Source organism: Desmodus rotundus, chromosome 8 (genome assembly GCF_022682495.2).
Source record: "Desmodus rotundus isolate HL8 chromosome 8, HLdesRot8A.1, whole genome shotgun sequence".
Classification (NCBI taxonomy): domain Eukaryota; kingdom Metazoa; phylum Chordata; class Mammalia; order Chiroptera; family Phyllostomidae; genus Desmodus; species Desmodus rotundus.
The window spans coordinates 41,991,491-42,016,698 of NC_071394.1; the positions used below are offsets into that span (position 1 = coordinate 41,991,491).

At 46.0% G+C, this 25,208-nt stretch overlaps 1 long non-coding RNA gene across 1 annotated transcript in view; it reads right to left on the reverse strand.

Moving 5' to 3' along the window:
- Nucleotides 1–2,106: 2,106 nt before the first annotated feature.
- Nucleotides 2,107–25,208, reverse strand: part of LOC139441101 (uncharacterized) — a 28,403-nt gene continuing 5,301 nt past the window's right edge. Inside the window, exons 2-3 of the long non-coding RNA XR_011651512.1 lie at nt 24,676–24,764; nt 2,107–2,290 (exon numbers count right to left, since the gene is read on the reverse strand). This is a non-coding gene — a long non-coding RNA (uncharacterized lncRNA). The remainder of the gene's footprint in view (nt 2,291–24,675; nt 24,765–25,208) is intronic.

A 25,208-nucleotide genomic window follows, 5' to 3' on the forward strand; every position in this document is an offset into this window, starting at 1 on the left:
TGTTTCTGTGGTTTTCTCCATAAAAGAGTAAGACAAGCAGATTAAGGACTGAGTTTGGGGGAGTTAGCTCACACCTGTGCTTTGTTACAAATTCCTTTAAATTCAGTAGGGAAAAGTAATTCACCAAACAAATTATTAGATTTGCAGCTAGACAGAGCAGTAAGAGGGACAGACCAGGACACAGGTAGATAACTAGAGGACATGACACCCAGCTCCGGGGCTGGCTGGTGCCCCTGACCTGGGCAAGAACGGGTCAAACGCAGGACCCATTCCCACAATGATGCATCTATGATGAAAGTGACCCTAATCATAATAATACTAACACCACAGGAGCTGCAAGCTCAGGGTATTTAGAAGAGCTTGCCTTCAATTAACAGGTGAAGGAAAGCTGATTCCATCTTGAATGCTCACAACCTGGAAAGAGTCTTTGGTTTTTCCTCACACTGCTGAAGAGCAAGGAGGAAGCTCTCAGGTGGTCCTTTAAGAATGGGATTCTCTGCATTAAGTTTGAACTCAGTAACAAGACTGTCTAGCACAATTCAGCCTGCTTTTCTTGAATCAAGTGAAAGATGATACTTAGTTTTGACTCTTCCTTGGAAGATAAAATGGTCTTAAAAAATCTCCAGGGATTTGTAACCTAACATGTGCAAGAGAACTATTAATTATGTGCCTTTGTTCCCGATCTGGCAACTTTTCCCTTACACTTTTTTTCTGCACAAACATCTGAAGAAAATGCTTAGAAAAGATGGGGAATGGTGCTATAAGGCAGAAAGAGTGGCTTCCTTCTAAAGGGAGGGGGGAGAGTTCCTTTTGAGGATGAGAAAAAACACATTAACACTTCAAACCATGGGGCTTAGTGAAGTAAGATGAATTCTTAAGAGGTGGTCCTAGCATCTTATTTGAACGTACTAATAGCAGAGTGGATTTATGCCATCCTCTTCCTGAGAAAGCACAAAATAGACCAACCCAGACTCAGCAAATGTCTAAAACACCATCTGTTGCTATGTTGAACCATTTGACAGGAGAGGAGACGGCTGACAAAACTACAAAGCACCGTTAGACACAGAATTCCCCACTCTGAGCCCTCCACTTGGGGCCTGGAGGAGGAAAGGGACTTGGCCGGTGCCTAGTTGGGACCCTTGGATTATTGTAGTCTTACCAAGTGTCAAAGCATGTATACAGCTCATTTATGTAACTTTACTGAAGCAAGATCGATTAAACAAAAGTGTCAGAAACTTCTGAAATAAGGAATATTTTAATGCCGCTTTGAAGGGATTTTTCTTCTAAAGCACACAGTCATCATTTGATGGTTGTTTATTTGCTGAACTTTCACTGAACTGAATGTAAATTTAAACCAGCCTCTAAAACGAGGCATGGCTTACAGTCACTGCGGTCACACCAGAATTCAACTCCGTTTCCGAAGTATTATGAAGGAAAAATTTCCCTGGAAACAAAATACTTTTAAAATATAACCCATGGCAAAATTCACCATTGTCTTTATCTGGGGTCCCTTTTGGCGGCAGCAGCCACTGTCTCTGAACATCAAATGACCTCTTCAAAGGGTAACTGTGCATGAGCAGAGACTGGCCTTTGGTGATGAAGGAATGGCTTCCCAGATATGCCCGGTGAACAGCCGTTTGATTATATCATCTGGACTTTAATAAAGAAGAATGGGAGCAGAACAGGATGAGACCCAACCGTTGGCTTTGCTGCCAGAACGTATAACACTCCTCCAACCTCAAAAGCAAATCTCTCCGGGTTGTCCCCGCGACTTCAAGCTGACCCACGACGACAAAGCCCAAGGGAGCAGTTAGCACACTAGCTGAGAGCACCGTCCTGTCCATGATTTTTAGAGTGACGTGTGCGATGTGGCCACACTGGCTTTCAGCGCCGCTCCCAGAACTCCGGAGCCTGCGGTCAGGAGGTCTCCCGGCGGCAGTGCCCGTATCAGCCGGTAGATGGCGCACCAAGCCACCCACTCAGCCTCAGCGAGCCAAGAGCAGCTTCTGCCGGCGAGGCAGGCAAGGACCTTGATTCATAAAAAACATAAATTCTACTTGATGAACAACAATAATAAAGGAAATTGACTACTGGGCACCATAGAGATGAATTTTTAAGGCCCCGAAATCAAGTTATTTGAGTTTATTTAATTTAATTTACTAAATTTGAATAACTGTGCGATGTAATGATGCATGGCAGGGCATTTAGGTTTTATGGCTTCTAAATGCTTCTCTTTAGGGTGATTGCACTCAGTTGCACGGTCGCCAGAGAACTTGTCCCCGTCTCCAAGCTGTGTAAACAAATTGAGGAGAGAATAATTACACATTGGGAGAAAGGCAAGGAGAATCTACTGAGGCTAGTGAGAGGGCCCCAGCTACAAAATTTCCCCCCTTTTAAGGAAACAAACTACATCAGAAATACTTAAAGACCAATGCTAAAGCCTTTATTAACGTAAGCACAGCCCCTAAGCCTAACCGAAGCACTTCCCTGGTGCTTCTTGAAGTAGACCCTCATCTCTTAGTAAAACAAATAAGATCTAGAGCAAAATGTATATTTGTATCTAAATTTAAGTTGGTGAACGTGCATTTCTAATGGCTTCCAAACTGACAAATTAGGATGCTGCAAAACCTAGAAACTCTCTTCATCCTTTGATCAATGAAAATTTTCTGCAAGCAGATGTAAAATGTCCTTTTGTGCAAATGCAGCCCCCATGTTCCCTTGAGGGGTGCAGCTCCAGCACACAGATTCCATGTTTGCCCAAATGTGCATGCATGTCTGCATAAGCACAGGGACATGCACACACACACACACATGAATTCAAATACCACGAGTGTATGTACATATATGGGCATATATGTGCATTCTGTGTACCACTCTGCTTTATTGCTTTCAGCATAACTGAATTTGGCACCAGCTCTTTAGCACTTTGGAAGGGCCTTCATTAGCACTGGGATAGTATCCAAAAAGAATCCAGAAAAATCAACACATGGCTGCTCTTGTTCTCACGATAAATGACAGCTTTGGTGGAAAACAACAACAGTCAAGAAGCAAAACAAAAACCAGAAAGCAACAAGAGTAGCAATAACATGAATACAGGAAGTCAGACATCACTAACTCAGATTTTTTTTTAATTTTTAACTTATTTATTTATTCAATTTTTACAACTCTCTTCCTTTGCCACTAAGCCTCCGGGTACTTTCACACAATTAAAAATATAAATAGTAAAATATATTAAGAACCCTGGGAAAAACACAACAATCACGTGGGCTTATATCTCTTTATAGACACAAACAAGCTTATTAGATGCTTAAAAACGTGTGGCAGCATATAAGTGGCCCATTTATGTAACTGTGCTCTTACGACATGGCAAAAGCTGCCTATTTCACCACACCAACCCCCAAATCCAACGCTACCTGCTACACCAACAACCTGCAACGGTTTGGAATGAACTAGAGTTCTGAAGAAATGAGCCTTTCTTGGAAAACAGAATCTCCCTCGTTACTGAAAGTCATATCTCAAAACCATTAATAGGAACTCTTGGGTAGGGCAGATGCCATGAGAATGTTAAGGAAATGCAGTAATTTCTAAACTAGTCAAAATCAAATAATATCCAATGTGTGGGTGTATGTGCATACCATGTCTTCTAACAGGCAGATAATAAATATCTAACAGGTAGGTAATAAGCCACGCACTAAAGAAGCAGTAACCAAACAAACTAAAAGAGACTTTGATGTAAAGGGTTAACTCTCATGCACTTCAGCTGTCAAAGCAATAGTGGAAAATTGAAGTGAGTACAGCCCTTTACGGCCAGTGGCTCTGCCCAGGAGACCAGCCATCAAGGAAGAAAACCCCATTGGATCTTAGGAAAAGTGAAGTTATTGTGCTATTCACCCCTCCATTAGCCCTTTGCCTTCTCTTTCCTCTGTTTCTCAGTTAGAGTCTGTAAGTTGTCTATATCAGAGGGTTTTGAAATTTTTCAAGGAGAAGGGTAAAAGGAACGAAAAAGCAATGAAATATATATATATATATATATATATATATATATATATATATATTTTGGAAATGGAAGGGAGCAGATGCATGGGATTCCGAACAGGAAAAGGTGAGGGCAGCATGGGCTAAACTGCCTTAATGGGAGCGCGGCCCAACGCTGGTAGTAAGGGTCCTAAAAAAAAAAAAGCTGGACATGAATAGGTGGGAAGGGAAGCATTCAAAAGAGCCAAATCTTAGGCTTAAGACATTCTAGAAGTGCGCTATGGACTAATTCAAAACACAGGAAGAGCCTGAGATGGTAGATCACAGCAGAGAGGAAGCAAAGCATCTCCAGATTAATTCATTCTTTCCACAAATATTTATTAAGTGCCTCTGTTGTGACAGGCACCATGTTAAGCCCTGGGCATGTGAAAGTCAACACGATATTTCTTCTTGATGCCTTTCTTACTTAGAACATGGCCACCATTTTGTCTGACTCCAAACTCAGCGCACAGAATCCTCTCACTCGGGAGGCAGAGGTTCAAAACCGTGTGAGTCTGTGGACCAAGAGGCAATTGAGCCCCAGAGCTGAATATTCTTAAGGTGGAGTATGCCTGTCTCACCACCTCCCCTGACCACTCTGCGCCAAACACTCAGCTTCTCGGGGGCTCACTAGTTATTCCAAAGGGTAGCCTAAGAATATGTTGACAACAGTTGCTCCTTAGAAACAGCCCCATTTCACTCCATTATTATGAATAACCTAACACAACCTCATGTTTGACAGAATGGTCTCACTCTCCGAGAAGGGCCAGAAATCTGATTGAAAGGCTTCCAGAAAGAGGAGAGATTCCAAGTAGAACTGAGGCTACCTCTCAATGGCCTATTCAATAACCCTTCTCTCTGTCGTCTCCCCCTAAGACAAGGAGAGCAGCAGCTTGGCGTTTGACAGGGAGACCAGTGTCAACACTCTCTATATTTACTTATTTATTGGCAGTTTGGAAGGCAGCCACCGTTTGTGGTCCTTCATTCCCAAATCGAGGGAGCAGTGATTCCTGCCAGCAATGACTCCGAGGCACCTGACTGGCCTTTCTCTGCACAAGCCAAGAGCGGAATATGTCCAGGACATCCATTGTTGGCCACCATGTTTATAACACATGTAACACTGACTTAGACTTTAAAAGACCCCAACTGGAAAAGAGAGGGGGCTGCAAGCTCCCCAATATGGTTGAGCTCTCACAAAAGCAAGCTTTGGAAATGCAGAACCTGACTGCTTCCACGGCCAGCCACACAAACCCCCGTGCGGTCCAGCCCATGTTGGCGTTCTGTTTGGAAGGGGAGGAGAAGTGGAGTGAGATGAGAAGACCTTGGAGAGGGTCCCAGAAGGTTTCAGGTCCACACAGATGATAACATGTTAGGGAAAACTGTCCTTCTGAGAAGAGGCCAAATAAATTGGGATTTGTTTTAATGGAGCAAAATGAGAAAACTAGAAAAAGGATGTTTTTGGAATAATTCCGAGAGAGTGAGATTGTCTTTGAATGAAAGTAAACAGTGGTTTTTAAATTCCAGTACAGCTAGAACAAGAGAAACTGGAATGGTTTAGAGCTGGATAAAGTTTTAGGGATTATCTAGTTCGACCTTTTTATTTAACAGATGATGATGAAGTGATTGATTGATTGTTGATTGATTTAGATTCTGGACTAAAGGTAGGTCCCCAAAGCCAGGGTGAAGTGCTAAATTCTCACAATTGGCTGACACCAGTCCCAGAACAAGTAATTTCAACATTATTAGAAGCACAGACATGTCACCAAAGACACTCAAGCCACAAGTTAAGTTCTAGACCAAGGTAAGCAAGTTTGTTTAGTCAGGAGCACAGCACACCCTGTGTCAGGACTCAGGAGACTTCCTGTAACCCTTGTGATGAGATAAAACAGCTGCTAGCGGACTGCCTAGTATGCTGCTTTAGAAAGCAAACTGACTATGGGTTGGGGGACAGGAGGAGCTCAGCCTGTCCTGTGCAGGCAGAAGAGATTGTGGTTTTATTAAGTGCTGGAGTGAACCTAGTTATGAAATCCGAATTGTCTTCTAGACAAGCAGCTCAGCCTCAGTTCTCCGGGCTGTTCACACTTATAGGCAATTTCATGGGAAGCTGGTTGTGGACATGCCATGTGAGTCACTAAAGTTCGTTGGCCTCCACCATGGTTGCAGCATGAAATTTCCCGTTTGCTCCACAACCTCCAAATTTAGAGCAAATTGCCACCAGCTGTGCTTTCAACTCCTGCAATGCAAGTAAAGAACAAAACATCTCTAATGATAATGTGGGTGGAGAAAATTTTAGGGAACCCCCTTCTCCACTGAGAGTTAGTGAAGGTTGACCAAAGCCCAAGCCAACCACACCACTTGATCTATTATCTGCTCCCAAAGGTGATGTCCTATGACCTATGCGGTCCAATAGATGGAATAGTGAGACTGGACCTGAGGTCTTATCTTCCTGAGAAGAAAATGTACAATCAAGACAGAAATGTGTCCACAAGAGAAATTTCACCTGAATATTTTCAGCAGCTTAAACATTAATCGACGTTACAGAAATGAGGTGACATATTTTCAGTTCCTGAGGCACCTGCTCTCCTTTTCACTGTCTTTGCACACACCATTTCCTCTGCCGTTCCCCGGTCCGCTTCTGTCACTCCCCTCAGTCAGCCCCCCTCACCCTTCAAACCCCAACTCATATCACCATCTCGGTGCAATCTCCCAATGCCCCCAAAACAGAATCACCGTATTTGCTGCATATAATGCATCCCCACGTTTTTGGCCCAAACTTTCAGGAAAACAATCTTTTATTTTAATTTTTTAATTTATTTATTTATTTATTTATTTATTTATATTTAAAAACAACACCAGTTATCATATTCCAGGGTATTATTTTGCATATGGATATCATTATTGCTTTCTAGAGTTATACTTTTAAAGCATAAACATAAATAAAAGAATTAAAAACATTTATATAGATGTAGAATTAGTATTATCCATGCATAATGCACATCCTTATTTTTCCCTCAGAAATTTAGGCAAAAAAGTGTGCATTATATACGGCAAAATATGGTAGATATTCCCTCCTCTGCTATTCCAGATATAAAATATTATATATTATACATATTTAACACTGATCAATTAAACAATGAAAAACAGTAAGGAGGGGAAAATAACAAGAGCTCTGGGATCAAAGTTAAGAGACTCTATATCCCAAAGCCTCCATTTACAAACTCTGTGTCCTTGGGCAAATTACCCGATCTTCCCAATGCAGCTCCGCCTACAAAATGGGGGCAATAATGGCTACTTTAGAATATTCTCGTGCTGATGACGTGAGATTGGTAAATAAAGGCACTAGCACTGGACCTGACTCAGAGTCAATGCACCATGTTAGTCCCCTCCCCTTTCTCCTTCCCGCAAAGGCAGAAACATGCTCTTCATCACCGTGTCCTCAGCATTGATCACCAAACCTTGAACACACCGAGGATTTAATACATGCAATCATGCAATGAATGTAATAACTAAGGACAAATAGGGGCCAGCTTTTAATCGTAGAATGTCAGGCCTAGAAAGGCAAATGGCATTTGACCCAATGGTCATTATAGAGGAAGTTCAGAGATGAAAAGTGGCAGGCCCAGAGGAGCCCCCTCTCTCCTGCTCCCAAACCAGAGTCTCCTACTATTTCTCGCTGCCAGCACAGGCTTCCCTGTTTCCAAGTGTGGCAGATCTTTCTGGGGATGCATTTCAGCTGGCTTCTTTGCCCGCAGACCTGGAGACCAGACCCAGTCTTGGTAGCTGCTTTAATAGGAATCCTATCCAGCTATTCGTGGTTAAGGGCAACTTCTCATCATCCACGCTAATATGGCTTCGTTCAAATTGGAAATGATAGATGATTAACAGGCTTGAGAAAATGTGTTGTGCTACATTCAGAAAGGAGGCAAATGACAAGAACACGCTGCCCCCTGGACAGGCAGGGAAATGGCGGGCAGCAGAACGCACGTGCCTCCTTGCACCTCCGAGTCTGGCAAGACGGTTTTATGGCATTTAGCAGCCCTGTGCGAAGGCACCCAAGGCAAACCATAACTCTCACAAAACAGCGTTTGCATGTGCTAATGGCAACTGAATCAGAAACACATGGATTTAATTTCCTTCAAAATACCCACGGGTATAAAAATCAATGCAGGAAAGCCATTTGGCTAACTCTATTTGGGGTTTTTCTGAGCCCAAAAATTGTGAGAAATTGTTGGAGATGGTTGCCGAGCTCAAACTCCCAGCAGGTTCAACCCTCCGCATGCACAGCCCTGGCCTAATGTGATGTGAAACCCCGGCTGTCTTTTTGGAGAGAGGCAGGTGCTTGCTGTGTGGTACCTTCACGGCTGCCATCTCCACAGATTTCCTGCTTTCTGCTATTAGTTCATTTGCTCAGCCTCTCCCACCACATAGCCATCAGGGAGATCTCATTTTGGCAGCAGATCGGGATCCCTGCCTGAGAGTTGATAGAGGTTGAGCTATTTGCAGAAATAATGCTTTCCAGACGTACTAAACAGTCCCCCTCTTTCCAGATGGAGTGGCATTAGTGTTGCTTCCAGCCATTTCCTCACCTTCTGGTACACTTGTCAGTTCTCCCATATGCACCACAAGCCTTCCGTATTCTGGGGAATCTCGGAAAACTGCTCAGCCCCTCAGCTCCTCACCACTTGCATGCACAAATGCGTGCGCGCACGTGCACACGCACACACGCACACATCTCTACAGCCCCCACTCACGTTTGCACATGCGGTTCTCTTCCCCCACCTCCTGGGAGTCGACTTAGATTTTCCGAGAGAGCTAATCACTAAATGTGATAGTTTAGCAGCTCAGGGAATTAGACAGGCATGAATACAGGGACGTCAGAGGAGTCCCTTGGCTGTGCTGGATGTGTCTACCGTTAGCAGCAGTCATCAACGGCAGTGTTATTCACATTGTAATGCACATTGCCTTTTGGTGGCCTCTAGTTTTCCATGTCAGAGGGACATTAGAGAAGAGGTTACTTCCTGGCTGAAATAAACCTCTTGAAAGCTGGATTGAGCCTCTGGGTTATAGCTCATACATGAGACGTTTTGGATTCAGGACCCCATAGTATCACATCTCTGTGCTGTTTCCTTATTGAGAAATTGCCTGGCTTGCCATATATTGGATCAGCCCTGGATGGTTTAATGTGCCCAGGCCAGACTCAGGTGCTTCACCCAGCTCAGTTGCTGAGGTCCTCCCAGCAAAATGCTTCACTGCTCTCGGGTTCTGATGTCACTCTCACCCCTCCGTCAGGTGGAGCATGGAGCCACATGGGTGGAAGTCCAGATGGAAACCGTCCCCGGGAAGAATGTAGTGTCTTCTCTGGCTTGCAAGTCTTCTCCTTTTCTAATTCCTTCCTTAAGCTGAGCTCTCCTTTCCAGGGAGAGGGGGCAGGGAAGGGGGTGTTATACATGCAGAGCTCCCCTCTCTGCTGCCCTCACCTCTCAGTTCAGCTGACTTTTGCCCCTGTGTTCAAAATAGATGTGCTCTCCTCAAAATCTAAGACCTTTTCTGTTTCTGCTCTCACAGAGGAAAGACCCATGCTTCCCAGAATGGATAAAGGAGTGAGTGTTTCAGAAGAGCCTGAGGTTGGCACTTCTCTACTATATACTGTGAAAGGCTGAACAGCTGAGGTCAATTACTAAATATAATAAAGACAAGATAAAACAGAAAACCCATTTAAAAGGTACAAACCATTGGATATAACTGATACCTTTCTCTTTCAACTCAAGTCTCCAGTTGTTAGTCAGAATCAGTATATCCTGTGTGACCTTGAGCAAGTCACATAACCTCTCTGTGCCTCAGATTCCTCATCTGTAAAATGGGTCTAACAATACTAGATACTTCATTGGTTTGTTGTATGGATTAAATAAGATAAGGCTTGTAAAGTGTTGAGAATAAGTTTGGAGTGTAGTATGTGGGCTCTGGGTGTAAGCTGATGACCAAATCATGAATTTTTTTTCTGCCTCCAGGAAGAATTACTTCCTATTACCTCCTATGCCTTTAGGGACTGAAAGACCTTGGCTCTCAGCCCAGCCATTGCCTTTGGTAGACTTGATCACAGTAACACTTCTAGGTCATTGTGGTCATCAATGTCCTTGTCCTTGATGTGTGAGTTGAGTCACTGATGGTCAGGCTTGCTCCTTGGAGATACAGCCCTCGCTGATGAGCTATGTTTCCTTCTGGAAAGGCTCTCCCGGTCATCGTGGGGAAGATCTCACACACTCGGGCCTATTTCCTGAACCCTACATCTCTTGATCTTGCTAAAATGACAGGGATACAATCTGTTTGCACCCAACTGTGCTATGTCCTTCCAATCTAGAAAAAGGGAAGTTTAGTGAGCAAATAGTTGCTTCATTTGATCAGGTGTGTAGCTTCCCACCTTGACCACGCCTCCCTAAACCATGGATCTCTCCCACCCAGAGCTTGGCAGAATTGCCACATTTCTTAAAACCCCCAGCTTTTTTCTTTGATGATTCAAAACACACAAAAGCAATAACAAAAGCCTTTTTTACAAGTTACAGCCATTCTTCTAACACTTCGAAATGCATCTTATTGCTTGATTGATGTGTCTGTACAGTTTAAAGTACAAATCAACTGCTCCATATTTATTTGGTCGAGGCCCACACTCCTGGATTCTGGAAGTCCCAAAGAGCAAAACAGCACCCTCCGTAATTCTTTCTGCTACTGCTGTTGATAAAAGGAAATGAAATGTGCTAGTCAACACCCATTAACTCAGGCTTCTGATTACATTGCAAGACTTGCTCATTAAAGCAGGTACGGGGTGCACAGCAAAAAGGAGGGGTTTCCATTTAGCCGTGATGGGAGTAACAAGTTGATCAGCACGACAGGCCAGCTCCATGAGGAGAAATACCTTAAACAATTCCATCAACATTGATTTACTTTATTTAACCAGGTAATATTTTAATGAGCCAACCCCAGTGCTCCCTGGATGACATGCCTTCTCAAACTGAGGGTGTACCGCGTTTATAAGAAAAAAAAAAAGCACTAAAAAAGCCAGAGAGTTGACACTTGCAGACGAGTCTAATTCCCTTTGTCCTGTGGACATGCCCGGTGTTGGGAGAGTTCCAAGTGCATCGAGCTGATTCTTGCTGTCATCAGAACTGACCCCCGCTCCCCCAGGAGGCCCGCGGCCTGTCTGCTACAATGACAGGGACGGGAGCCAAGCTTCAACGTGGGGTCCTCAGATGTGCGGCACAACAGGCTACGACCAGCCCTGACGAGGGCAGCTGGATCGCATGAATTTTTAAAGTAAAACAACTGATTTGGGGGGGTGGGGGCTGAGAAGGAGAAGCGGGTCTTACTTTTTCCTCCTGTGAAATCCCCATGGAAGAAATGCATGGACCCGGCATGTTGATTTTGGCATCGGCACACACAGTCCCTCTGTTCTGAAGATGAGCTGACACGTGCAGATTTGCAGATCAGCCATTTCAAAAGGTTAATTAAATATTACCATTGTTTTCTAAGCTATTAATGTATGTTCTTTTATTTCTTCATGTGAAAGGCTTCTCCCTACTCAAAAATCAAGGGTGAGCTTTGATTCCCAATCCCCTTCCCTTTGTAAAACCAGGAAAGAGAATGACCAGAGAGAGAGAGAGATGGACAGAGAGAGACAGAGACTCCCAGGCCAGAGGCAAATGCAGTTTTGAGCTGAGAAAGAGAGTGTGTGGCTGACATTGTCTGAAGTGGAGCCCCAGAAACACATTCTCAGCTGCAGCTGAGGGATTAGCATCATGTCATTCAAGGAAGCTTCTAGAAAGGAGCAGAAAAGGAACCCCTGCTCTCCCCATGTTTATTGACTTGCTGACATCATTGACCTCATTGGAGCTCCGGAACATTGCAAGCCTTGGCCTTCAGTGGTGCTGAGGGAGTGTAAGCACGTGAGTCGGCAAATGGCCAGTGAGAACTGAGACAGGAACACGGCATGTCCCACTTTGCAATGTCTGTTTGTCCCTTGCCACCTCCAAATGACTCGGTTTTCACCCTGCCTGGCCTGGCCTGCGGGCGGCAGGACAAGGCCCTCAGTGCAAATGAGAGAGGGACTCCAAGATGGACGGCAGGGATAATAAGACAGAGGTCATGGAGAGGACAAGGCTCCTCTCTGGCAGGAAGTGCCACCCTCTGTGACTGCAGTTTACAAGAATCCTGAGCCACGATGAGCACAGCAGTCTGTAGGAAATCTCTCCAGACAACCCATCTTGCCCAGCAAGCAGGACATGTTTTGTTTGCAAAGTAATAATGCCTCCCTAGGTGTGGGGAGGAGACAGCTAACTTACAGGGTAATGAATGAAAAACAAAGGCGAGGAAGGAAGACAGGTTGGTGATGGAGTGCATGGGCAGGGCAGGGCTGACCCAGTCCGATGAGGACAAAATCCCGTGCGGGACACCTCCCCTGAATACTCACTCCCCACCCCACCACGCACAGGCTGGCCAGTCTGACTCGCTGTCCGCAGAGGCTCCGTGACAGAACGCCACGATGCTTACAGGTGCAAGCTCTCTGGCTGGGTTTCCTTAATGTTTCTCAAGTCCTCAACGGTTCCATTTTTCAATGAAATGCGTGGACAAATCGCTATACTGCCAGGTTGTTAAAGTGATTTTTATAAAAATGTTTAAGTGTCCAGCATATAGTAAATGCTCTTGAGATGGGAGGAAGTAGAGGGAAATGGGATGAACATGGGCAAGCAGAGGGGCGAGGAGGAGAGTGCAGGAGTGGGAGGCCTGGACACCTTTGCCCTTCTGGAGCCACCTGTGAGGAAGCTACCCAGGGGGTCTTGGGTCCAGCTTCCCTGGATGAGCTCATTCTGATTTCCTGTGGTCCCGACACAGCATGCTGCTCAGTGCTTGTGCCCCAGCCTGCCCTTGCTTTGCTGGTAGGGTCACGCTGCGCACACCCAGCGCTGAGCCTGGCCTGCAGGTGAAACTTGGCAGTGACCAGGCAGGTGGGACAGAAGGCGCCAAAGGCGAATGTATGTTTGCACAGTCTGGAGCTGTGAAATAGGAAAGAGAAGCACACGTGTCCTCAGTGAGCATGTGGCAAGTGCTGAGGGGCAGCCTCCAGCGGAAAGTGCTGGATCTCCTCTGAGATTGTTGGACGGCAGACAGGCGTGGACAGGAAATGATGTAACAGATCTGAGGACCTTGGGCTGACTAAATTCTACCCAGGTATGTCCTGGCACCTAATGCGAGCCAGGCCCATAATGAAATGTCACGATGCACTGAGCCAGGCCCTGCTGCTCATGGAGCTTGTAGCACAGCGCAGGGGCCAGACTCCGAGAGAGTTAGCAACAGTGACCGTGAACCACAGACCTGGAGAGTTAGCAACAGTGACCGTGAACCACAGAGCTGGAACCACTGAGCTGGAGAGTCAAGCTGTGACCAGGAGGTCCGAGTGATGGGAGAGAGCTCCGTCCCAGGTGGAGGAGAGCTGGTCTGAGTCGGGCAGGCGTGGTGCACTCCGCTGGGTTGTCTGCTAGGCACAGTGTCCACCCTACCCCCACCAGCGGAAAGTGGGCCGCGGTGAGGACTGCTCAACCCCACTGGCTGCAGGGAACTGATGTGAGGGTGAACAGAACCCCTACTCCCTGGCTCTAGGCCTATTGATCTAAGAGGGCTCCAGGTTAGGGTTGCCAAACTTGCCAAATAAAAATACAAGACGTGCCGTTAAATTTGCATTTCAGATAACCAATTAATAAATTTTTAGTTTAAGTGTATCTCATGAGAATTTGGGGAGAAACTTATAACTAAAAAAAGGTGAGTTGTTTCTCTGAAATTCTAATTTATCTGGGCATCCTATGTTTTATCTGACAACCCTACCCCTGACCCAAACTGGGCCCTCAAGAGAGTGCTTCCTGCAGAATGGAATTAAAGGAGAACTCAGTCCACCTCTCTCCAGGGGCTGAAGGTGCAAGAAGTTTTCTCCAGGGGAAGCAGGCCAACCTACCCACCAAGGGAGAGACTGAGATGAAGTCAGAAGTCAGTGATAAGCAGTAACACAGAGAGCAGGAGGGCTGGCAGCTCTGGAGGCCACGGTCAAGTCTCTTCCTTGCCCTTGCGACGACTTGGTTATTCTGCTGCCTACTTTCAGACCCCTAGTCCCTGCGCACCCCCCACCGTGGCGCCCAGCTCCTGTTGACAGAGGAGAAAGTAGAGGCATTTTCATTCGTCAGCTCCATGGTAACCAAGTCAAGCAAATGCACCTTGGCACAACAAGGCCAGGGTTATATGGTACATGGTCCGAGCCATTTTACAAGAAGAAATGCCATTTTTTATATAGACCAGACTGGGTGTTTTTCAAAAACAAATCAATCCTCAGGGTGGTGAATTACATTTGACTTCCAAATTTAAGGAGAATAAAAGCCAGAATTTATACACATATTTTCTCCCCACTCTGTCCACGGAGCCAGAAGTCCCTCTGCAAACCAAGCATGACAAATTATTTACCACAAATAACAGACCCTGGATTTATATCCTATGAAGAGTTCTTCCTAACTAGTAAGAAAAACGCTATCAGCACCATCCCTAAAAAATGGGCAAGGGGCAATTTGCTTAAGAAATGAGTTTCTAACATAAAAAAAAAAGTTCAACCTCATTGATAAGCAAATAAATATAAGCAAAAACATCAGAATGGCTTTTTAGACTGTTAAACTGGGAAAGTGAGAAAATCAATGGTACCGGATGCTGGCTGGGGTGCGCCAGAGCGAGCCCAGGTTGCACTCATGGTATACTCCTCACAGACCAAGAGCCTCGGCAAAATAACAAATGACAAGGAGTCAAGCGAGAAAGTGGGCAAAGGGTTTGAGCAGGCAACTCACAGAAGAAGTTCAAGTGGTAGCAATAGACAAGGTATAGATAAACATATCGATTTAGATCGGGGTTTAGACTGATGTAAGTGCTCATCCTCACAATCACAGACGGTCCACATAAAGCAAAATATCAGTGCTTGGCCTGTGCTATCCTAAGTCCTGATGACTCCTGTTCTGGGGAAATAGCCAGTCTCACAAACTGCTGGTCGATGTAAATATTCCTACAGCAATTTAGCAGAATAATTGAGCACTATCTATTAAAAACACATGAAATCTCTGACATCTCTGTTTATTCCTTAGAGAGAACGATGTTTTACTCTCCTCCTAGTAAAAAGAAGTTCACAGTTCTTACTGTCTCAGGAAGTAATCATTACTCCAAGGCTCCCTCTTCTCCAATTTAAAAAAATACGTTTTGGACAGGCTTATGAGGGGGGATCACTTCATAAGTTATATAAATGTCTGAAACTAAGACAATATTGAATGTCAACTGTAACTGAAAAATAAGAAATAATTTTTAAAATAAAAAAACACATTTTTGAAATTTTTATACAATGGGGTCCCCCCCCCCGTATGTCAATCCATTTTATCGTTATTACGGGCAGTCTTTGATGAACCATCTCTCATTTTTTAACAGTCCATTTAGACTATGGTGACTGATGTGGTCACAGTATCACTCTGAAAAAACAAAGCTTAAAAGCCAGCGACTATAACACAGTAATTACGTTTGCAGCAGAGATGGGGAAATAGTGACCGTTGGAGTGAATGGGGAAGGACCCTCTGCATCCCGGAAATGCAAGTAGCCCTGCCCGATCCGCAGCCCGTTCCTCCTCTCCTTCCCTTGGAATTTCTCCCACTGCCCCTTCAGCTACGCACCCTATTCCCTCCTTCAAGATTTCCTTGGCTCTTGGGCAGGAGTCCCTGCGCCTGGAATCCTGCCGCATCCCATCTTGTCAAGCTGTCTCCTGCAATCATTCGACCAGCTCCTGAAATCCCGCTTCCTGCACAAAGCCCTCTCCAGCTGAGAGCAAAGTGATTTTCCTCCAGCTTCCCACCTGTTCCCAGCCACTGGGGCTCCCTCTCCTCCTTCCATTGTTTGTGCCAAACGGCAGAGAGCTCAATGACATCCTGTCCACTAAATGGCTGCAGCGTCTTGCACGTCCCTTTCTGTGCCCGTTTGCGTCCATGACGGCTGAGGCCCGAGTTTATAAATGTGCTTTGCTTGGATCAGCAAAGCGGGAAGCTGTGAGTGACTGTTTACGTTCTCGGGAGGTCACCTCGCAGAGCGTCGCGGAGGATCAAAGTTCCCTGGCTTGGGAACCTAGGCTCGCCTTTAGGGTCAGGTTTGCTCCCTGGGAGACTTACACGAACCTTTCTGTGCCTGTTTCAAGTGTCCTTGGGAGAGGTATGCTGACTTAAACTGGCGAGATCTGAAAATTAAACTAACCCTATTGAGTTTAGCGGAACAGAGGACTGGCTTTCCTTTAAGTGGTTAAAAATGCCACTGACAACTGAAACTAAACATCAGAACCCACCCTCCCACAATTATATTTTCCCCTTCCGTGATTCAGCACGACTTCAACTGAACTGGATGCCACAAAATTAGAGATCCGGTCTATAAGACCATAAAACACCTTTCATTGGTAAAATAGGTGGGAAATTTTCTTTTAAATCTTTTTTTTCAGATTTTGTTTCTATCCACCATTAAAATTAATTTCACACCCACTTCCCCCCTTATGCCTTTGGGAAAGATGCTTGCTTTTACAGCCTTCTCTGAATGTCAAAACAAAAGCCCCCTTATGCTTCCTGGAATCTCCGAGATCCTTTTCTGGTAAAGAGAAAAACAAATGTGCTTGAATTAAGGCGACCAGGGAAGCGCTGGCTGACAGCAGAACAACCAACCCTCCTCAACTCCCCTGAACTGGGAGCTCCAATAGCAATAGACAACAGGAAAGCGGAGAATGCCAGGAATCACCGGGTTTTCTCTCCCTCGCTTGCCCTTAATGTTTTCCTAAAGTGTTGTGTGGATTTTTGTGAGCCACGATCTGAGTGAACACATTTAGGGTGAGATACAAAGATTTGTTCATAATATTGTATAAAATTCTATTCTACAGTCAACAGTGTTTCTGAAGAGCAAAGGATTTTTTTCCTCTCCCCTCCTCTGTAAGGGAACAAGAGAAACAGAACAAGCCCAGAGTCGAAATCTCTGGGCCCTTTGAGTAATGCTTTTTTATTTTATATAGGCACTGACAAAAATACCCCAAGGAGGACAAACAATAATATGTAATAAATTATAGATGCTAGAAAATTGAAGGACATTATGCTTCAGCGTTTCTGCCTTCTAATAAAGCAGTGGGGACGAGACGCCCTTTTTCATCTGTCTGCTCGCAGACAGTCTGTTCATTCACACCCACTGTGTCGTGGGTCACCTGCACAGGACCTCAGCAGACAGACTGTAAAAGCAGGTGAGTGGCCGCTGACTGCTGAACCCTGCCTCCCTCCTCCTCAGGCCATCTGACTTGGTCCAAGGGCATCCTTGAGAGTGGTGAGAGATGAAGGATGATTCTCCTCTGAGTCGCAAGGAGGGGCTGCGAAGACCCGCAGGTTCCAGTCTCTGCAGAACCTTTGTCAGCATCAAGGTCTCCTCCAGTCCCTCCTACACCAAGCAGACAATCCCTTCCCCAAACCCAGAGATCGGTAATAATGGATTTGGCTTCCAGCCCGTACCCTTCTGATGCAAAAGCAACAGCACAGTTCACTAGGTCCTTCTGATTTCTCCCTGCCCTCCCTTCAAGAGAACCCTCGTGTCTGATTAAAATCGGTAATGCGCTGGTCCTGGAGTGAAGAGGTGCTATTTATTTCTGTCAAGTTCTGCTTGAAAGGTTTGAGGCTTCCTCCTACCAGACATTTTACTAGTAAACAGAAAAGTTACCCATATTGTCATGCTTGCCCTGACCTGCGGAGCTAGTGAACAATAAATCTTAATTACAGTTAAATGCCAAAATCTTCAAAGAATGAGACAGCACTAGTCAACTGTGAATTGGTTCGACTCCTCACCTCGGCTGGGGTGCAGCTGCAAGAATACATAAATTAGTTTGAGATTTGTTTGTGCTGGAACAATCCGTCCAAGCACTCCCAGTATCAGTGGACACACTGGCATTCATCCTGTGCAGGTGGCATCTGGGAAGCTGTATTTTAAAGGACCTGCAGCATTAGGCTCGGGTTAGTAAGAAAGCACTATTTCTAAATATCTCGGCAGTTTTCCAAAAGAGTGCTCAATCTCCTGACATCTGCTCCGTCCATACTTGTTACCTTTGGGTTTAATTCTGGGAACTGCTGAATAACCTTTTTGTTAGCAATCTCCTTTTGCACTGCGCGGGCCACCAGAGCGCGAGGCAGGCGTCCGTGCAGGGGTTCTCTAATTTTTTTTTTCCTGCTGCTGCAAAGCTCATGAGCTCCTTGGTATTCAAGTGTTTGCTTGTCATAATGCTAAATAAAGCCACCCTGTTGTCCCCTTGCCTGGGTCCTCTTGATGTATTGGCACCTATATGCAAGAATTCGAGGGGTGATTGCAGACATAACTCTGTTCAATGGCTTTGGGCTGTTCTATCAATTTTGAGACTGACAGAAGATCAGAGAGGGAACTCGGAGGCAATGGAGTTTGGGCTGCCAGCGCTCAGTCCCATGAATCAATCTGCAGTCTTACTCATATTATTTTCAATGCAGATCCTGTTCTCACTGGGAGTCAATCACCTGCCAGGTGTGCCTACCCTCGGTTTTCTAAATGAGAGGGCAGGCGCTGATTCCCAGGCCTCTGGAATGAGCAGAGGGTAATGGCATGTGGGGCATGAGTTGCTCTTTTACTAATTACAAGACGGATGTTTCAGAGGAGAAGAGGGAAGTAGAAAAACCCTTCCCCAACAGAGGCTGGGGGATACAAAAATAGGCAGAATCTGGTCCTTTCTGTTGTGTTTTTGAGACAATGAAAGAGGGAGCATTACTGGGTACTTGATAGCCAAGTCATTTTCACTTGGAATCCCCTGCAGAGAGCCCTCCCTTCGTAGCATAGGATGCTTTACCCCCAACAACTCCCCCACGGCCCCCACCACCCCTGCCCCCGGGCTCTTCCCGGCTCTGGCAGGGCCCCATCCTGTCACCAGCAGTCCTGCTTCCTGTTTGTGTTGCTGCTTTGTTGCTTCCTGGCGGTCACCCCGAGCCCGCCCTTCTGCTGAGCCTCCACCCTGGGACTGGCTCCCTTCCCAGCTCTCTCTTGTGCTTGCAAATCTGTCTCTGCCTCCGTGTAAACCCCACATTTTTCAAGGATCTGTCCTGGTCCTGATGCCTTTGCCACCAAGCCCGCCAGGAGAGGGTTGTCCTCTCACATACTCTCTGATTCTCTTCAGACCTCCATCGGAAGAGCTTGTTCAAAGCATTTCGGCTTTTGCTGTCTCACCTGCTCTTTTGCATTCTTTTGAGGACGGGGCAAGGGTCGTTTCCTGCTATTATTGATTTAGAAAGAGGCCCAGAGAGAGACGGAAGCCCTGAGTGGTCCTGGAGGAGAGTGGGACCAGCTCAGGCTGGCTGTATCCAGGGGCAGCCACTCTCACTGAGACCACCCACCCTGTGCCCCCTTCCTGCTGTGCTCCCAGCCCCACACATTATTGCATTTCATCTACAGGAGCACTGTGCCAGGTAGGCGTTATTAGTGTTATTTCAAACCATGGAAACGGAGGTTCACAGCAGCTATTATCTTGCCCAGGGTCGTGCAGCTGATATATTTGTCTGACTGAACGCTTGTCTCTGCAGGTGCCACCGAGCTTGCGGTACAACACCCTTACTTCACCCAGGTCTCTGCTCTAATGCCACCCCCGCAGATGAAGCTGCATTAGATAAAGTGCTCGGTCTCAAACAGCTCTCTGTTACTTTCTGTCCCCTCACCCATCTTCATCCTTCTCTGGACCTCTGTCACTACCGAATACTGTATATATACTTAACTTGTCTAGCTGTTGCTAGCCTCTTAAGAGGTCAGGGACTCGGACAGTTTTGCTCACTGCCCTTTCTTCCTGGTGCATGGTGGGCACTTAATAAATACCTGTGAAGGGACAGAAAGGAGGGAGGGAGGGAGGAAAGAAGGAAGGAAGGGAAGAAGAAGGCTGCATTCCAGCCTGAAACTGCAACACTCATGTTTGGCCAGGTGGCCAGCGGTGACAGGCAATAATTCCGCCTACAATGGAAAACCAGGCATGAGGTGGCCTGGTTCAGGATTCTACCCTAAACCACTAGTAGATTTGGGACTAAACCATCAAATTCTCTAACAAGCTAAGTCACTGCCAATTTTCCTAGCAGTGGCTTCCTACAAATTCTTTCTAGGAGCTGTTTGACTAAGCTTCTCGACACTTATTTCCTGTGTACTGCAAATTCTTGCCCAGACATCACTAAGCCAACTCCCTACACTTTGGTGGCTCCTGGAAGCAGAAGGTGGCAAGCCTGTGGAGTTGACCCATGTGTCATGCAGACAGAACACGATAACCCTCACAGCCTTCCCTCAGGTCCCTCTCCTGACCCCCACATTTTTTTTAAGTCAAAGCACATAATTCCTATGTTTGCCTTGACCCTGGGAAGCAACCCCTTTTGCTGTCTAGTACTCCTGCTTAGAGGGTCCAAGAGGAAATGTTTGGGCCAGGACTCCACTGGAGACCCCTCCAGAGTAAGCCCCACTAGAAGTCCCAGGAGTTCAAGAGATCCCCTCAGAAACTGCTCTGTCTTATAGGAACTTGAACTTAGTACCTCCAAGCTGCAGAGAACCATCGAGGTAAGGAGGACAACATATTTGCAAGTCTATTTCTGGCCTCAGCCTCTGGGCCCCAGAAAGAGACCTCAGCAAAAGTCAACGTGAGGCAGCAAATTGGATGTGCGAAATTAGACTAAGATAAACACCCAGCTGCTCTCTTTTTTCCTTTCAGCAAGTAAACTTAATAGAGATGAACCCCAAAAGAAGATCCACTCTCAACTTAATGCTAGCCCTCTTCCCGTTGCAACCATGGTGGCTCGCAGAAGGCAACTAGAGGACACCATAGTGTAGGGGGTGGTGAAGGGGGCTGTGGAAGGTGCGAGAAAGCCTTGTACTTCTGCTCCAAGGAGACAGCATTTTGATTAGACTGGAATACATGTTGAAGTGGATTAATTGGATGTACCAACGTGCTTTGGAGATAAAAAGACAGGAGAAATCACAGTTGGCAGAATTACAGTTGAGAAAATCAGGAAAGATTCCATGGAAGAAGTAGCCTCGGAAGTCAATCTTGGAGGAACAGCAAGATTTCAATAGGCAAAGATGGTGTGAGGGGAAGTGCCCTAGAAGGAGGCAGTGACATTGCCATGGGGAGTGTGAAGGGCTGGCCGGGGGGGGGGGGGGGGGGGGGGGGTTGGTAAACTGGGTGAGTTTGGCTGTGTTTGGAGAATATGCCCAGGAGTTGCAAAAGATAAGGCTGCAAAGGAATTCGTGTGCAGAAAGCCTGTCAAAAGTGTTTGGACTTTATTTAAAAGACAAAGAAGATGGAACAGTACTCTGTGTTAAGTAGAAGAGGATTCTTTAAAATTGGATTCCAATTTAATTAGTGTAAATTCTGCTCTAAAAACTGATCTTTTAGTTATTGGAAAATTTTAAGGCATGTTTAAGCCACTTGGTCTGTGAGTGTTCGCTTACAACTGTAAAGCTAAATACAGATTAAGTATATCTAATAAATCCTCCAAATTGAGATGTACTGTAACTGACACACTGGATTTTCAAGCTTCGTATGAAGAAAAAAATTTTATTTTTAATGAAAATATTTTTGATTTCTTGGGATTTAAAAATGTTATTAAAATGAAAACTAAAAAGTCAAAAGGGAGCCAATGAAGGTCTTTGAGCTGGGTAATCACACAATGAAAGATGTATTAAAATAATGATTTTAATAATAATAATAGTAATTTTGAGGAGGTGTGTGAGGCAGACTGCAAGGAGGAGAGGCTATGACAAGAACGTTCATTGACAGATATTTTTTAGTGGCTACATCAGAAATAACCTGAATGGATCAGAGATGCAAAAATATGCCCTTCACCCCCTCCCCCAAATATGGCTTAGAAGTGGAGTTCCTTTTCTTAGGGATGCTTCCACTGTGCTAACACTGACCCTTAACCACTCCCCAAATACTTCATATTCAGGAGAGTCCTGGGCTCTGTTGGGAGGGGTCAGTTACTGTGAAAGGTCAAAGGTTACCTTAAGGGGTCCTGGACCCAACCTGACTCCTGGTTTGAACTGGAGGAAAATCTGACAAAGTACATTAATGCATCTTAGTCTGGAACTTACCATTGAAAATGCAGCTTTTGTCACTGGCCTAAGAACTGTTTTGCATTTGATGACATTTTCAAAATGGTGTGAAAAAATCTTGACATTTTTATTAGAAAATCTATAAAGTCCAAACAAATGGTTTCATGCTGCTTTGCCTCATTCTTCATAGGTTCCTCAGCAATCCATCATCCCTCCCTCTCCCTCCAGTGCCCTCCCACTCCCCTTGAACCCATCAGCAACAACATCTTGCTCATAAACAAAAGGACCACTCAGAGGGGCCCTTTCAACCTTAGTTGTCCTTTGCCTCTCAACTTTTACCCCTTAAATCAACTACGGTCACTCCATGTTCCCTGGCTCCTTCCCTGATAGGCAAAACAATGTTGTCACCTCCTTCCAGAAACTCTTCCTTGATCTCTCAGAACGCTGCATCACAGAAGTTGGACCTGCCTTCTCTTTAGTTAGAGATGGAACTCCCTTTCTCTGGTCTGCCTCACATGTGATTAAACATCCAGTTTGAACCAAATAATTGGATTCAGAACAAATAAATGAAGGCTTTGCCTCTGAAAAAATAAGTCCCTTCCTCAGGTGGCCTTTTGAATAAAGATTTCATCTCTCCCGAATATCAAATAAGGTACCCTACCTCACTTTCAACTCTGGCCCATCCACACTTCCTCCATCTGTCGTCAACCTCCTACTTGTGCCTTCATTCTCCCTAAAACAAGCTGTTGTTAGACTTCCTCTCACCCACCTTCACCCTGGGCTTTTTTCCCTGCTGACCCTTCTCCTGTGTCTGCCTCCCATTCACCAGTGCAATGTGGGTATTGCTGCTTGCTCATTGGACCCTGTCAGTCTTTTTTGCATTTCTGAGTAAGTCTGATGCCTTTTGGCATCAACCATCACCATTTGGGTCTTTCTTGGTTCTCTGCCTTGCTTCTTCTGGCTTCCTTTGGCTAGTCATGTTTTCTTTGTATTCTGTTTTAGGCTCACCTATTTATTTCTTCAACCAAATTTGTTAGGTAATCATGGTTGGGCAAGTTGTGTGGTGGCATAATTTTGGCTTACGGGGTTTTCATTTTTTCATTTATTCCTCACAATATCCTTATAAAGTAGGGGGGAGGTTATCATTGGCTCCATTTTAGAGATGATAATATGGAGGCTCAAAGAGGGTAAATTTCTTTTGTTAGGCTCCCCAGCTCATAAGGGTGAGACCCAGGCCTTCAGCCTCCAAGTCACACCTTTCTACCCCACCCCACCATTTCACTTCCTCGTCCACTGCTATGCTGCCTTCTCATTTCTGATTTCTGGCCTCTCATAGCTCTCCTCATTCCTCCACTTGGCTTAGCTTCACCCACATCACTTCCTCTCCTCTTCACCCTCTGCCCCAGCAGCTTCTGCACAGAACCTGACAGCCAGCAGCATTGCACACTAAGCTGAGAGGAACCAAGCAGTCCCGTGCCGTCTCAGAGCTAATTGCCGGGCTTGCCTGAGCTCTTCAGAGCAGGACTGTGATCTGAAATGTTGTTGTCCGTTGTCCTCCACTCTCTCTGCCATTCTGCCACATCCATCTCACACATACTCCTTGTACCCCAGGACACAGGCCACTTATGGGCAGGACAGTCCCCTGTGTTCCCAAACACCATGGACTGTAGAACCTGGGAGGCCCGTCGGTGTTGTTTTCCCATCCTCGGTGTGTTTTCGTAGCACTCCCTGGGAGCGAACAGATACTGGGGGAGGGAGGAGAGGAAAACCCAGCAGGCTGATTTTTCCAGCAGCACGAGGAACTACCTGAGCCAGCTCAACTCATCAAGTGAGACAGTCAACAAACCTGTGCCACAGGTGAAGGGAAAACTGCCAAAAAATAAAAAATAGACAGCTTTGTTGTGTTTTATTCTTTTTAAACAGAGACGTTTGGAGTCATATGTACTGATTCCTTTATAAGACCAAGAACAGACCCAAACAGAAGTGAAACGGGGTACAGAGCATGTTCCTCCACAGCTCATGGCTGGGGGAAGGGGAGAAGCGGATGACATGGCTTAAGATACCTTTCATAACAATGGCAAGTGATAACCGTGTCCTTCCTGAAGGAGAGCTGTGCTGCCACCCGGGTAAAGGCCTACATGACCTTCTGTACGTACGTATGGTGCCAAGTTATGAAGTCACGTAGGGAGCCCCGGGTCAGCATTTGAAACTAGGGCGGCCAGCCAGGAATGGGGCCGTGCAGTTTGGAAAGGGCGTAGTGAGTGGAGAGCCGTGAGGAAGGAGAGCGATGCTGTAGCAGCCGTGTGAAGGGAGGAGTAATGGGCAGCTGTGTGGTGTGTAGTCAGGATCGGGCCGGGCAGCCGGGTGTGGTAAGGAAGGAGACACTGCTGCTCTGATCGCGCCCGTTCCAGCGGCTCCGAAGCCATCAACGACCCTGCCTTGCAAGATGCTGAATCTTGCCTCGCAGACCCGGCTTCTATCAGGACTCTTGGAACTCACCTTTCTTGGACTTCACCATGATCCAGTGTAACACAGAACACGCTTTCCTGGACTGTAACATGGAGGCTGATGACAACGTACCCCAGATCCTGAAGGAGAGAGCTGCTGTGAGATTGTTTGCACAGCCAGCTTAAGCACAGATAAGGATATGGGGGACTATTGGGCTTGGCTTTGGCTATTAGCCTTTTGGGGAGCAAGGGAAGTGCTGGGTCTCAGGGAAGAACAGGGCTCTGAGCTGAAATGCTTCCCACCCCCTCTCCCCACCCCAGGTTGGACTACTGTGAATAAGAACCTGTTTCTTCCAATACTAATTGTTGTGCCATACACCAAGGCGCCACGTGAATGGGCCCCTGTCTGCTCGATTACAGAAGGAAATGCAGTATTGCTCTAAAACACACAAATTATCCAGGGGCAGGGGCAGTGCATGGAATTCCTGCAGTACCACAAGCCTGGCAGGAATTCTTCATGTCCCCTAATCCACCTACTGTGTGACGGTGGCTAAACCAGGCAGCCATGCAGAGCCATAGGGAGAA